This window comes from Lagenorhynchus albirostris, chromosome 6 (genome assembly GCF_949774975.1).
Source record: "Lagenorhynchus albirostris chromosome 6, mLagAlb1.1, whole genome shotgun sequence".
NCBI classification, from domain to species: domain Eukaryota; kingdom Metazoa; phylum Chordata; class Mammalia; order Artiodactyla; family Delphinidae; genus Lagenorhynchus; species Lagenorhynchus albirostris.
The window spans coordinates 7,646,533-7,659,795 of NC_083100.1; the positions used below are offsets into that span (position 1 = coordinate 7,646,533).

At 48.1% G+C, this 13,263-nt stretch overlaps 1 protein-coding gene across 9 annotated transcripts in view; it reads right to left on the reverse strand.

Annotated features, from left to right (window-relative positions):
- The window catches only part of DIS3L2 (DIS3 like 3'-5' exoribonuclease 2), a 375,493-nt gene that overhangs the window by 76,618 nt on the left and 285,612 nt on the right, over nucleotides 1–13,263 (reverse strand). The window lies entirely within an intron of this gene.

Genomic DNA, 13,263 nt, shown 5'->3' on the forward strand with positions numbered 1-13,263 from the left:
CAAATGAGGAAAGCAAGGCCGAGACACATTAAATAAGCTGCCCAAGGTCATACCACTAGAGAACGGCAAAGCCAGGAACTGAACGCAGGCAGGCCTGCCCCAGAGTCTGAGCGCTCAACCACTAGTGTATGTCAAATGCCACTTGGATGTCAACGAAGACGGAAACAAAGAAAAGGTCTTTGCATTTAGCATTCAGTTACTGGTGGTCTTTAGGAAGGCTATTTTAGGGGGAAAAGTATGGCGAGGGGCGGCGGACAGGGTCGAATTGCAAAGATCTCAGGCATGTGCTGGGAATAGATTACAGGGCTGCTGCCACAGCGCTTCTCGTCCTCAGGGCAACCAGAGCCCTGCCTTTCCTCAGCCTGGCACACACATGCCACGTGCCACTCAAACAGCAACATCTTCTGCGTGTGTTATGATGGGAAAAAGTTTGGGAAGCTCTGGGTTAAGGATGGGTGAGGGACTTCCCTGGTGGCACGGTGGTTGGGAATCTGCTGCCAATGGGACACGGGTTCGAGCCCTGGTCTGGGAAGATCCCACATGCCGCGGAGCAACTAAGCTCGTGCGCCATGACTACTGAGCCTGCGCTCTAGAGCCCGCGAGCCACAGCTACTGAAGCCCGTGTGCCTAGAGCCCATGCTCCGCAGCAAGAGAAGCCACTGCGATGAGAAGCCCGCGCACTGCAATGAAGAGTAGCCCCCGCTCGCCGCAACTAGAGAAAGCCCACTCGCAGCAATGGAAACCCAACAGAGCCAATAAATAAATAAATAAATAAACTTTTTTTTTTTTTTTTAAAAAAAGGATAGGTGAATGTCCAGCAGTAGAGGCAATGCAATGAGTGTGGGTGACCGCTTCCAGAAGGACGGTAGGACAGGGATGTTGTTGAGCAGGCAGGACAGAGGCCTGTGCCGTGTTTGCAGGCAGGGGAAGAAGCCAGTACAAAAAGAAGATGCGGTGCGAGAGAGCAAAGGGAGTAGTGCCAAGTAGTGCCAAGGCGACCCATCCAGGAGAGAGGAAAAGTGGCCTGGAGAGGGCAGGAAGAAAAGGGGAGGGGACGGGGGAGGAGATCCCGAGGGGAAGAAGAGAGAAGGTGAGAGCACTCACAGTGGATGGCCCCGATCTCTGGAAAAGTGTAGGACAAAGAGTGAAGGGGGCTGGGTGGGGTTCAAGGGCATGAAGACAGCGGAGAAGGTCAGAGATAAATGCTGTGGGAAATGTGATTCACGAGCAGGGAAAAGCCAGATGTGCTGAGGGGCAGAGTGCGCTTGGGAGAAGGCAGGGAACTCCAATCGGCCGCAGAAACTTTCTCCCTGGGCTTGCAAACACCCTTTTCATCAAGTAAACCACTGTGGCCACAACTTCAGAGACAAGACTTCCCGAAAAAGACCATCTGAAGGGTCCATAGGTGTTTCCAGTGGGGAACGGGAGAGCCCAGCCCACAGCTGTCCACACCACAAACCTCTAGGGGACACAGCTCCTACCCTGGATAGCTAGAGAGACCCCTCTGATACCCTCTCCTTCCAATGAAGGAAGAACCAGTACTCTTGAAATGGCAGCCATGAAGCACAGGAAGAGAATGGCAGCGACCACTGACATTTTTCTTTAGTTCAGTGCAAAGAGCCTTATTATGAAGAGTCTTGAATCTGTAATATCAGACTTTCTTTCTTTAAAAAAAAACCCTCAAACTATACTTTCTGGATTATTCCAAGAGCTACTCCTATCTCAAAATACAAGCAATTCAAATACTGTGCTCATGACTCTTCTGCTATGGCAAGCTAGTCCTGAATTTGGCTCTCAGGAGGTGTCTGTGTGTGCTGAATGCGAGAGAAATGGTAGAGGCAATTCTAGGGACTGCCCAACAGTCCTGTGGGGAAGTAGTGCGTGCAGGCCTCCAGAAGAGCCCCTTTCAAGGTCAGCCATGCTTGTCCTTCCATCACACCCACATTTCCTGAAAACTCCCCACTAATGGAGCTGCTCCAACCTCTGCTAGGATGACAGGGCCACGACCTATTCATTCTTGTGGTCGCAAAGTCTTCCCCCTGGAGAGTCAGCTTGTTTGCTTTTCTCCATTTCATTCCAATCCTGGTCAGTCAATCCTCCTCCTTCTGTGTCCACATCTTTAGCTTGGGAAAATGTTCCTTTCTGTTCGATTCCACTCCTTTTTCACACACTCCCTCAGGCATCCGGCTCATAGGGTATCTGGCCTCTTGAGGTCTGTGTCCTCTTTTCCTAGAAGACACAGGTAAGCCCTGCACTCACACAGGGTAACCACCGCACACAGGCAGGGAGACTCGTACCACCCTGACTGGGCATCCATTTTCATGCAAACTGCTGGGTCAAGAACTGCTTTAAAAAGCTAGTGAAAGCTCCAGGCCCTCTCCCCTGAAGTATTTACAAGCAAAATTTTGCAGTAAGTTCCAGGAGGTTCCTAGACACCCTGCCACCCTGAAGTCCACGGATCCGGCTCTAAACAGCTTTGTTGCTCCCTCTGAACCCTCATTTATAGCGCTGAGCCCTGACCAGGGGCCACTTTTCATCCTGAGGGGTTCTTAAAATGTATTAACTGTAACTTGACAAAATCAGAAGTCTCGCACTCCTCATCAAAACTTGCTAGCAGTGGGACTTCCCTGGTGGCGCAGTGGTTGAGAGTCCGCCTGCCGATGCAGGGGACACAGGTTCGTGCCCCAGGCCGGGAAGATCCCACATGCCGCGGAGCGGCCGGGCCCGTGAGCCATGGCCGCTGAGCCTGCGCATCCGGAGCCTGTGCTCCGCAACGGGAGAGGCCACAACAGTGAGAGGCCCGCATACCGCCAAAAAACAACAACCAACCCCCCCCCCCAAAAAAAAAAACTTGCTAGTAATACAGAATGGCTGCACTATCTCAGTCAGTTTGAGCTACTCTTTTTTTTCCTAACGGGCACCTCTGCTCCTTCAGCTTGTTTCCTTATCAGTCAACGACAGCACCCACGAACACCAGCAAATCTGAGACTCCGCGCTGATGAGAAGCTCCCCACAGCTCTTTCACCTTACTTGAGCCTCCCCTCCCTTAATGCCTGCATTCCACAAAATCTGTACCTTCTTTTTTTTTTTTTAATTAATTTATTTTTGGCAGTGTTGGGTCTTTGTTGCTGCGCGCAGACTTTCTCTAGTCGAGGTGAGCGGGGTCCACTCTTTGTTGCAGTGCGCAGGCCTCTCATTGTGATGGCCTCTCTTGCTGCGGAGCGTGGGCTCTAGGGCGCAAAGGCTTCAGTAGTTGTGGCATGCGGGCTCAGTAGTTGTGGCTCACGGGCTCTAGAGTGCAGGCTCAGTAGTTGTGGCACACGGGCCCAGTTGCTCCGCGGCATGTGGGATCCTCCCAGACTAGGACTCAAACCCGTGTCCCCTGCATTGGCAGGTGGACTCTCAACCACTGCGCCACTAGGGAAGCCCTGTACCTTCTTTTGGAACATACAAAGGGCTGAAGTGGAAGCTCTGAAGCGCCAACAAGAACATCCTGGCCCAGTGACAGTCGGGCAGCAGAACCTATCCTGCTTCAAAACAATCCAGTGATTCTGGGAATCATATCTGACACACGGACTAAAAAAATTCTTAGGCCAAGAAACCACACTGTGGGGAGGCAGCAAGGATACCCATCGCAGCCTTATCCAGAGAAGGGCAACAGGAAAGCTGAGACCCAAACAGGGCCAGGCGGGGGGCGGGTGTTGGTTTCTGGGGGCAGCGTGCCTTACAGTACAGGAGGAAGGCCTCTCTGGATGAAACACCTCATTAATTTCCAATTTGGAAACTAGATTCACATCAACGCCCCGTTCGTAACCAGGGCCAGTGGCAGAAGACAAAAGGACAAAGAGTTTTTCATGGAAAAAGTAAAAAAGCCATGAGGAGCTTCATAAACAGAACCCTTCAAAGAAGAATCATGTCCTTCCTCTTCCCTTCATTTAATCACAGGATTTGGGTCACTCCCTTTCTGCAGGCGGCAAGTTTCCTGCGTATACTCTAGGACGCTCTTACATGGAACGTCAGATTAAATATGTTGCCAATACCGACGGAAGGCATCTGGCTGGAAAAAAACCTGGTTAGAAACGAGCAAATACTGTCTACCTCAAGACCTACTTTCCGGTAGCAGGTAGGACAGGAAGTGGCTCAACACTGCAAAGCACCTGGCCCTGCTCGGTGGCAGAACTCTCATACCTACGACCCTTTAAAATCTCTCCAACACATCTGGGAGGAGTGCATTACTCAGCGCATTTTACGCTGAGAGAAAAGGTTGGGGATTTGTGAAAAGTCATACAAACTCCTAAGTGACAGCCAGGATCAGCTCAGACTCAAAATCTAGTGTTATTTTTATTATATTTCAGCCAAAGGTCATGAAATAGATAGTGAAGTAAACAAAATAATATCAACTTTCTATATTTTATAGATACAAAGTTGTGAGAAAACCATATCCTTTGAAAACAGTTAATTTCCATTCAAATGTATTTAAAAATTTATCTTCTAAAAAATATGCCAGTGTCTCATTAAGAAATATTTGGTTCGAAAAACTGCTAATTGGGTTAATTTGTAATTTTAAGTAATTAGATGCAAAATCACTTCTGTAACATCTCTGGGCTTCTGTACGTAAAATATTTGGTTCAAAAAAACATATGAGGAAAATGAACTTATTTACAAAACAGAAACAGACTCACAGACATAGAATACAAACTTGTGGTTACCAAAGGGGAAAGGGGGGAGGGATAAATTAGAAGTTTGGGGGCTTCCCTGGTGGCGCAGTGGTTGAGAGTCTGCCTGCCGATGCAGGGGACGCGGGTTCGTGCCCCGGTCCGGGAAGATCCCATATGCCGCGGAGCGGCTGGGCCCGTGAGCCATGGCCGCTGAGCCTGCGCGTCCGGAGCCCGTGCTCCGCAACGGGAGAGGCCACAACAGTGAGAGGCCCGCGTACCGCAAAAAAAAAAAAAAAAAAAAAAAAAAAAAAAAAATTAGGAGTTTGGGATTAGCAGATACACACTACTATAATAAAACAGATAAATAACAAGTCCTAGTGTATAGCACAGGGAACTATCTTCAATATCTTATAATAACCTGTGATGAAAAAGAATATATATATATTGTTTTTCAGCTATATATATATACACATATACATATATACAGCTGAACCACTTTGTTGTACACCAGAAACTAACACAACATTGTAAATCAACTATAATTCAATAAAAACACACACATAAACAAACAAATGGAAAACGTAATAGGAAGAAAGAAACATTTTCCTGTCTGGAACAAAACCAGGCTGTTGAGTTGGCCAGGGTCGGGGCGCACGGATTTCTGCCTCTTTTTAGCTGTGGACACGAGGCAACCACCCCAGGGTGGGGAGGCCCAGTGGTGAAAAAAGGCAAAGGTACCAAGAGGAATGTGTCCGAAAAGAAACTGGGCAGAAAGAGGCAGGGTTCGAAGACAGCTCGGAGAGGCTGATGGCAACATGTCTGTGATGGGAGGGTGCTGGTGACGTCATGCAGGGAGCAGAGGCAGCGGCGGTGAGGAGCGAGCAGGGGTCTCCCCTGCTGGGCCTGCTCCTTGCACCAGGCCTACGGTGAAAGAGCGAAGCACAGGTCACTTCTTAAAGAAGAACAGGGAGGACCGTGGTAGGATCAAAGAGTAAGTAACAAGACGGAAGCACTGTCAGCAACATGCTTCATTTAGACCTCGCTGTGTCCTCTCCTACTGTGGCCGGACTGGGCCTGTTACCCGAAAACTGGGTTCGCCTCTTGGTGGGTGTCAAGCCAAAAGACACAACCAAGCCGAAGAGCGGGGGAAGGAAGGATTTATTACTTGCAGCAAAAGGAAGGAGAACACTGGGGATCTTTCCCAAAGAAATAGTGCTGGCTTTTAATCTGTGTTTTCCAGATACAAGGAAACCTTTCCCCTTAAGCTAATTATAACCTACAACAACTTTGTAAATTATACCTTTGTTGGTAGGATTGAGACATTTTTTTCTCTCTACCTGATTCCTCTAAAAACTGAAAACTCTTAGATTCCCAGCAGCCTTATCAAAGACTCTTAACTAGCTTAACTAGCTCATGTGCAACAAAACTAAAGGAAATTCTCCAGTGAAACTGTCACAGAGCATAACTACTTATGACAAATATCACTCTGAAGTTTCTATGATGAAAAAAGCGGTCCTACAGAACTGCGTGGCCTTTGATATTTTAACAGCTGCTCAAGGAAGAACTTATGCTATAAGACATGCTGAATGCTGGTTTTTATACCTGATGAGTCTTCTAATGTGACTCATCTCATGACGCATATGAAAAAAAATTAAATCTCTTCTCTGAATGATCCTCTTCCCAGTTTAGGGAAAATGGTTTGGTTCAGGGGGCTCTTGGATCAAGTCTCTGCTAATGATGTTGCAAAATTGCTGTTAACTGTCTCTCCTGCTGTACTTCTCCGACACCTGCTAGAATAATGCTATGCAAGTGAGAGGTGCAGACACTACTCCGGCGGACCCCAAAACTTCTCTAGCTCTGGCAACAAGAGAGTTTCACTCCTCTAACCAGGGAGACTACAACACCCACCCTCAGCCCTGTACCCCTCAAGAGAGAAGAGTGAAATATCTCAAGGCGGGGGGCTATGTAAGCAGACAGGATAGGGGGTCCCCAGAGTAAGAGAACCAGACGGAACTCTCTTAAATAAGAGAAACCATCTAAGGCCTCAGTCATTGTGTGATCTGAGCCTGGCCACAATGCTTACCCTTGCAGAAGAATAGGTCTCAGTCGCTGAATTTAAGGGAATGAAAGAAGGTAAAAAGAAACCGCTGTTACCAGGCCAGGGAGCTAACTTAACCATATCGGAGATAATATGTCAGTTATAAAGACTCCTAGTTCTGTTTCAACGGTAAAGATTAGCCTCAAGCACATTTCTGAGCTGTTTTGCAAAATTCAAACCCCCTTGAGTGCTCATCTATCAGATTAACTGGAACCTACGAATGATGACGTTGACTTTTTCTGATCCTCGTGATTTCAATCAACTACAACCTGGACTCCGTCAACCTCTGCCCCAATTCTATGCTGAACCCTCCACCCTCCTTTGCTGAAGCCTTTTCAGGAGTATGCATGCATCCTTAGCTTAAAACTTCCCCAATTTTGCTCCTCGGCGGGACACTGCTTTGGGAAAGATCCTTGGTGTTCTCCTTACTTGCTGCCAGTAATCAATCCTTCCTTCTCTCGCTCTTTGGCTTGGTTGTGTCTTTTGGCTCAACACCCACCAACAGGCGAACCCAGTTTTCAGGTAACAGGCCGACTAGTGACCAGTGCCAAGGGGAGCTGAGGAGGGAGCATGGGCGGCAGAGGGCCATGTGTTTGCCAGTTTTAGTTATAAGGCAGGTTATTTATGTGCTAGAATTTTCTGGAGGATTTATTTGTATAGTCAACTGTGTTCTCTTCTACTGTTTCAGATGACTTGCCACCAGCCTAGTCTGTTGTCCCTCACACTATAATCCGGCCCATTCCTATCGTCAGAGAGGAGGAAATTCTCCTCTACCCTTCTAGGTTCTTCTGGCTGGTCCAAGAATTACACTGTCATGAGACAGATTAATAGGAGAAAATCAAACAGAAGTTTAATAACATGGTATACGTGGAAGAGACTCAAGAAAGCTGAGTAACCCACTAAAATGGCTGAAACCTCACCTTAAATACCACCTTCAACTAAAGACAAAAGAGGATGTTGGGGGTAGTTTAGGATTTAGAAGCAGAGGAAGGAAATTCACGTGAAGATGGAAAAGCAAATGTTTGGTAAACAAATGTTTGCCGGGCCTGGCAGAGACAATGGGACACAGAGGAGAATTTTAACAAAACAGATTCTGTGAGGTTCCTCCCTGTCTACCATACCAAGTTCATCCTATAGTTATCTATGGTGACAACTCCTTCCCTTCGGGAAACAGGTCCTCTACCTACGTTCTTTAGACAGTTAGGGTAAAGTGAAAAGTTTCTTCCTGAGGCTTTTGGGTCTTGATTGTTTTCAGCTCAAAATAATCCGCATGTCAAAGAGACATTTTGGAGTGGCAAATTTGCTCCCCTACACCATCTTGCCCTGGAGGTAGCTGCCTACACTTCTAAGCCTAACAAGAAGGAAACAAGGAGACTTCCTCAAGTGTCTGCCTTGCAAACCTAGGAAATGGCAGAAAAGCCTGAAGGCCGGGAAGTGGTTAGGAGACAAGAATTCCTTTCCTGTGACAGAGGATGAGGGTCCACGCCTGAGTGGTCTTTGAACAGTGTTCCCTTTACTGCAGACAGTTGCGAACGAGCCGGTGGGGAGGGGCGGGAGGAAGCTTTAAAGGTGGTGGACAGGATGGGAGGCCTAAGGGATGTGGGAAGGAAGCTGGAGGTGGAGGAGAGGGAGGAAAGGGAGGAAAGTGTAGGAGAGCAATGGAGGAAGCCTCTCAGGATTGCGTTCAGACTGACCCAGGAAACACAAAATCACAGACTTCTAAAGCCTGTGAGGTTAATTCAGCTCCAGCCTTTCAAAAGGACCAACCTAAGCCATCTCTCAAAACAAGAGGTCCATCCTTCTTTTTTTTTTTTTTGCGGTACGCGGGCCTCTCACTGTTGTGGCCCCTCCCGTTGCGGAGCACAGGCTCCGGACGCGCAGGCTCAGCGGCCATGGCTCACGGGCCCAGCCGCTCCGCGGCATATGGGATCTTCCCGGACCGGGGCACGAACCCGTGTGCCCTGCATTGGCAGGCGGACTCTCAACCACTGCGCCACCAGGGAAGCCCCCATCCTTCTTTTAAAGACATGCAGCACAGCGACGTGTTACGTTGTTTATTAACCTCAGAGCCCAAGTCCTTACAGTTAAGTCAAATCCACGATTAGTAACATCAAAATGCAGGAGAAAAGGTGATTAAACATAATTTTTCGCTCTTTGCACAACAGTCTTAAAAACGGTGTCTTGTTTTGTTTTGAATTTCTTGAAAATATTCTTATTTTAACCTCAAGGATTCACAGCAAAATCTGTGCTCAGGATTTAGTCTGCTGTTACCTTGAAGTGACCTTACATAAGCCTCTAATTGCCCCGTGCCTTCACTAGCAAACCAGGACACAAAGTACACAGGGGAGTTCTTCGAAAGGCTCCTCTGGTCCCAGGCTGTCTCTACAGGCCTGAAATAAAACAATTCTGCCCCGCTAAGGACTAAAGATGAATATTCTGGGAACTTTTCTATTATTTTCGGAGTCAGCCTTTGAAGCTATTGTCTCTCACTGGGAGCGGCCCGGGGAAGATTACCGCTGCAATGTCCGAGGATGAAACACAAAGCCCAGCACTCTGTTTCTTTACCATGAGCTGCAGCCCCCAGTCACACGTCCTACACATGCGCCTCGGCTCTGTGGGTTTGCTGCAGACACCAAGATGACCCAGGAGGAGCACACCGTTTCATGTTTCAAGTTTCATAGCATTTCCATAGGTGGCAGCTGGTGTGGCAGCGGCGAGGTGAGCAGGGAAGGCAGAGGGGGAGACATTCTGCGGACGGCCCATCGCGCAGAAGCAGCAGCGTGCCTTTCCCGGCGGAAGCTGTGCGAGGCCTTCCTCGATCCCAGGATATAGCTCAGGGGTGCTGAGATGGCTGCTGCGATAAAAACGCCTTACCAAGGGAACACCATGGTGACACAGCAGGCTAAACAACTGTGAAAACGGATGTGCGATTCATTTTATGAAGTCATTTTTGAGCATTTTAGGGGTACATGACACTGTGCTGTGGGGGAGGGGAGGGAGGAGATTAAAAAAATTAAGAATGCGGGCTTCCCTGGTCGTGCAGTGGTTAAGAACCCACCTGCCAATGCAGGGGACATGGGTTCGAGCCCTGGTCCGGGAAGATCCCACATGCCGCGGAGCAACTAAGCCTGTGTGCCACAACTACTAAGCCTTCCCCCCAAAACCCCGTGAGCCACAACTACTGAGCCCACGTGCCACAACTACTGAAGCCTGTGTGCTCTAGGGCCCACGTGCCACAACTACTGAGCCTGTGTGCCGCAACTCCTGAAGCCTGTGCGCCTAGAGCCCGTGCTCCGCAACAAGAGAAGCCACCGCAATGAGAAGCCCGTGCACCGCAAAGAAGAGTGGCCCCCGCTCGCCGCAACTAGAGGAAGCCCACTCAGAGCAACGAAGACCCAATGCAACCAAAACTTTAAAAAAATTTTTTTTAAAAATTAAAAGTGGGCTCTGCTACAAGGATGTGAAGGTCCAGTAGGACGACAGACCTGTGCACATATGGTGCTGAAGTGCAGACAACAGGTGCTGTAGGGGTGGGAGATGGGAAGATGGGTTCTGACAGGAAGGGCAGGGTTCCTCCCATCTGAGCATTTTCTCAGAAAGGCCACCCTGCCCCCTTCCCAGATTTCAGCAGGGACCCCATGCTGTACTCTCTCCAGGCTGGGAGAGTCTGTGGTCCTCATCCTCCTGGTGAGAGCTAATCTCCCACCTGGGGTTTGGGTCCTCAACTTCCCACTTCTTTCGTGACCCGGTTCCAAAAATCTGTTCCCTCCTTCCTCATCTTCAACATCCCCTATCCGCCTTCCCATGGAGCCTACAAAAACACTCCAATATCTCTCTCCTGTTTATTAAAACAAACAAACAAACAAAATCAGAAAAAAAAAATCTCAAAATAATTCTTACTTTTACTACAATGACAATATCCATTCATTGCAGAAAACTTTAAAAAAATATAGGTGGGAAAAGGAGAAGAAAAAAATCTATAAAATCCACCATCAGGAATTAACTACTGTTTCTATTTTAGTGCATATTTAATTCCTGTAGCTTCAATACCTTGTATAGTGTCTGAACAGAGCAAACATTCAATGAATATTTACTAAGTGAATGAATGAAGGACTAATAACAGTTTCATAGAAGAAGAGGCATTTTAGCCGAGTCTCAAGGATAAGTAGGATTCATATTAGTAGGGATGCAGGGAAGGACATTCCAGGAAGTGGGAAAAGCATATGCGAAGTCTCAGAAGTGGAGCAATTCCGTATTAGGCCAAACGAACCCTACAGTGGTGACAGCAAAGGCTGAGGGGGCTGAAGGACGCGCGGCAGATGGTCACGCAATGGGGGAGGGGTTGGTGGAGGTCTTTGCTTGCCATCCTCTGGAGATTAGACTTTTGTAGACAATCATAACCCACTGTCCCACTGTCATGCTGTAAGAGGATATGGAGGAACAGGACCAGATTCAGCTTCTGGAAAGTCACCTACCACCATTGGGGATACAGAATGAAGAGGCCATGAACAGTCTCTCCTATCCAGGGGAGGATGTCAAGTACTTGGGTGGGGACAGCGACTGTGCTAACAGTGAAGAGAGGACTGATGAGAGACACTCTGCAAAGGTAGAGCTGCTATCACTTAAAACTGCAGCAGGCTAGAGACTGAGCGTCTGGGTGGTTCAGAGGATGCCGATGCCATTAAAAGACCCGGAGAACATAGGGCGTAACCTCAGGTTGCAACAGGAGTGTTTTACTGCATCGAGACAGGGGAAACGATGAGTCTCTGAAGGGGGGACTGTAGCAGACCCAGCTGCCTGGTCTCTCTGCTTTCCAAGAAGGAAAACTGAAAGTTACCTGGGGGAATGGCGGGTCTTGAGGGAAAGAGGACCGGAAGGCAAAGTTGGAAGCTGGAAGCAAGAATAAAGGTTTGAAACAACTGCATTAGCAATAAATAAAGGGATCCCTAAGCAGCACTGAAGATCCAGCTGAAGAAAGACAGTCTGAACTGGCACATACCACGGTTCTCCTACAACGTCCAATGTTCAAAATGGGGTGTTAGGCAGGGACTAGAAAGACTTTTCCTGAGCTACAGAGAATGGGCAGAGACTTGCAGGGTTTTCTAGGATGGCAGTTAGGGAAGTCTGACCTCCTCTGAGGTCAGGTCGTGGAAGCTGGGCTTCGGAGCTGCTACATAGTGGAGAGCTCAGCCACGTAGTAAAAGCTGCTTTTCCCATGTGAGTAAAGATGCTCCAGGAAACGAGAAAAGACCCTAGTCCCCGGAACTCGCTGCAATCCACGAATTTCTAGCAGAGAAGACAGAGAGAAAAGAACAGGAAAAGAAATCCCACTTTAAAGATTTCTTAGATTTTATTCTGAATGAGAGACTGACAAGCTATTAAAAAGGAGAAAGAGACGAGACCTAATTTCTGATTTAGAAGAATCACTCTCTCTGCTGTGTAGGGAGGCGATGAAGCGGGGCAGCAGCAGAAGCTCAGAGAACAGTCAGGAGGCCCCTGCAGTCGGGTGGGGGATGGCAGCCTGGATGCAGGTGTCAGGGCTGGGAGTGGTAAGGAAGGGGGCAGATTCTGGAGGTACTGGAGGCAAAGCTGAGGTGACTTACTGCTGGCCTGGACGTGAGGGGTGAGAGAAAGACCAGAGTCAATAATGACCCCATGGCTTCTGGGCTGTGTAAACGGCTGAAAGGAGTTTGCCACTGACTGAGGCTGAAACGGGCACCTCGGAGTACTCCTGCCTTCTAACCGAGCCAGACAGCACAGGGCAGGTACGCTGTGGGAGACACAAGCTGTGGATTGCTACTGTAATTATGAGACTCTTCCTTTATGACTCTGACCTTTGACCCTGAGATTTTATGGTTCTAAGACTTAGGGACTTAGGTATCAAGTCACATTCATTGTTTGTGACCTTCTTTAAAGTGTAAGATTGGTGTTGTTTCCAAAGGGGACTTCAAATTAAGATGCTTCCGATGAGTGGAGCACGTGGATGTGGTCTCTGTTTTGCAGGGCCTTAGTGCCTTGCCAACTGAGACACATGTGCCTTGCCAGCTGAGACACATGATGATCAGGGATAATGAGTCACTGGCCTGACACGGTCAAAGTGGATTTCATGGTACCAGACTTGGATCTTACAAAGCACCAGATTTAGTTGGGTTTGTTTTCTCTTACGAAAATATATAATCACAATTATCTAGATCAGAGAACAATGCTCTCACCACCAATATGTGAGAAATATGCCCAAAATGGATCTTTCAGAGTTTACTGTTCTAAAAACCTGGGCACTGGCTTAATGAAAGTATATATGACCAAGGCTTCCTAGTGCATACTTAAAAAAAATCTACTGGATGTTTAAAAAAAAGTTGGAATAGGCTTTCTATAGCTGACCATGCCTGCTCCAGAAAGTAAGACATTCCAGCAGACAAAGGAAAAAAACCCAAAAATGTTCTCCACTTCAAGTCCAGGTGAGACTGGCAGCCATGCTGCAGTAGTAGTGGCTCAATGCTGCTGGCC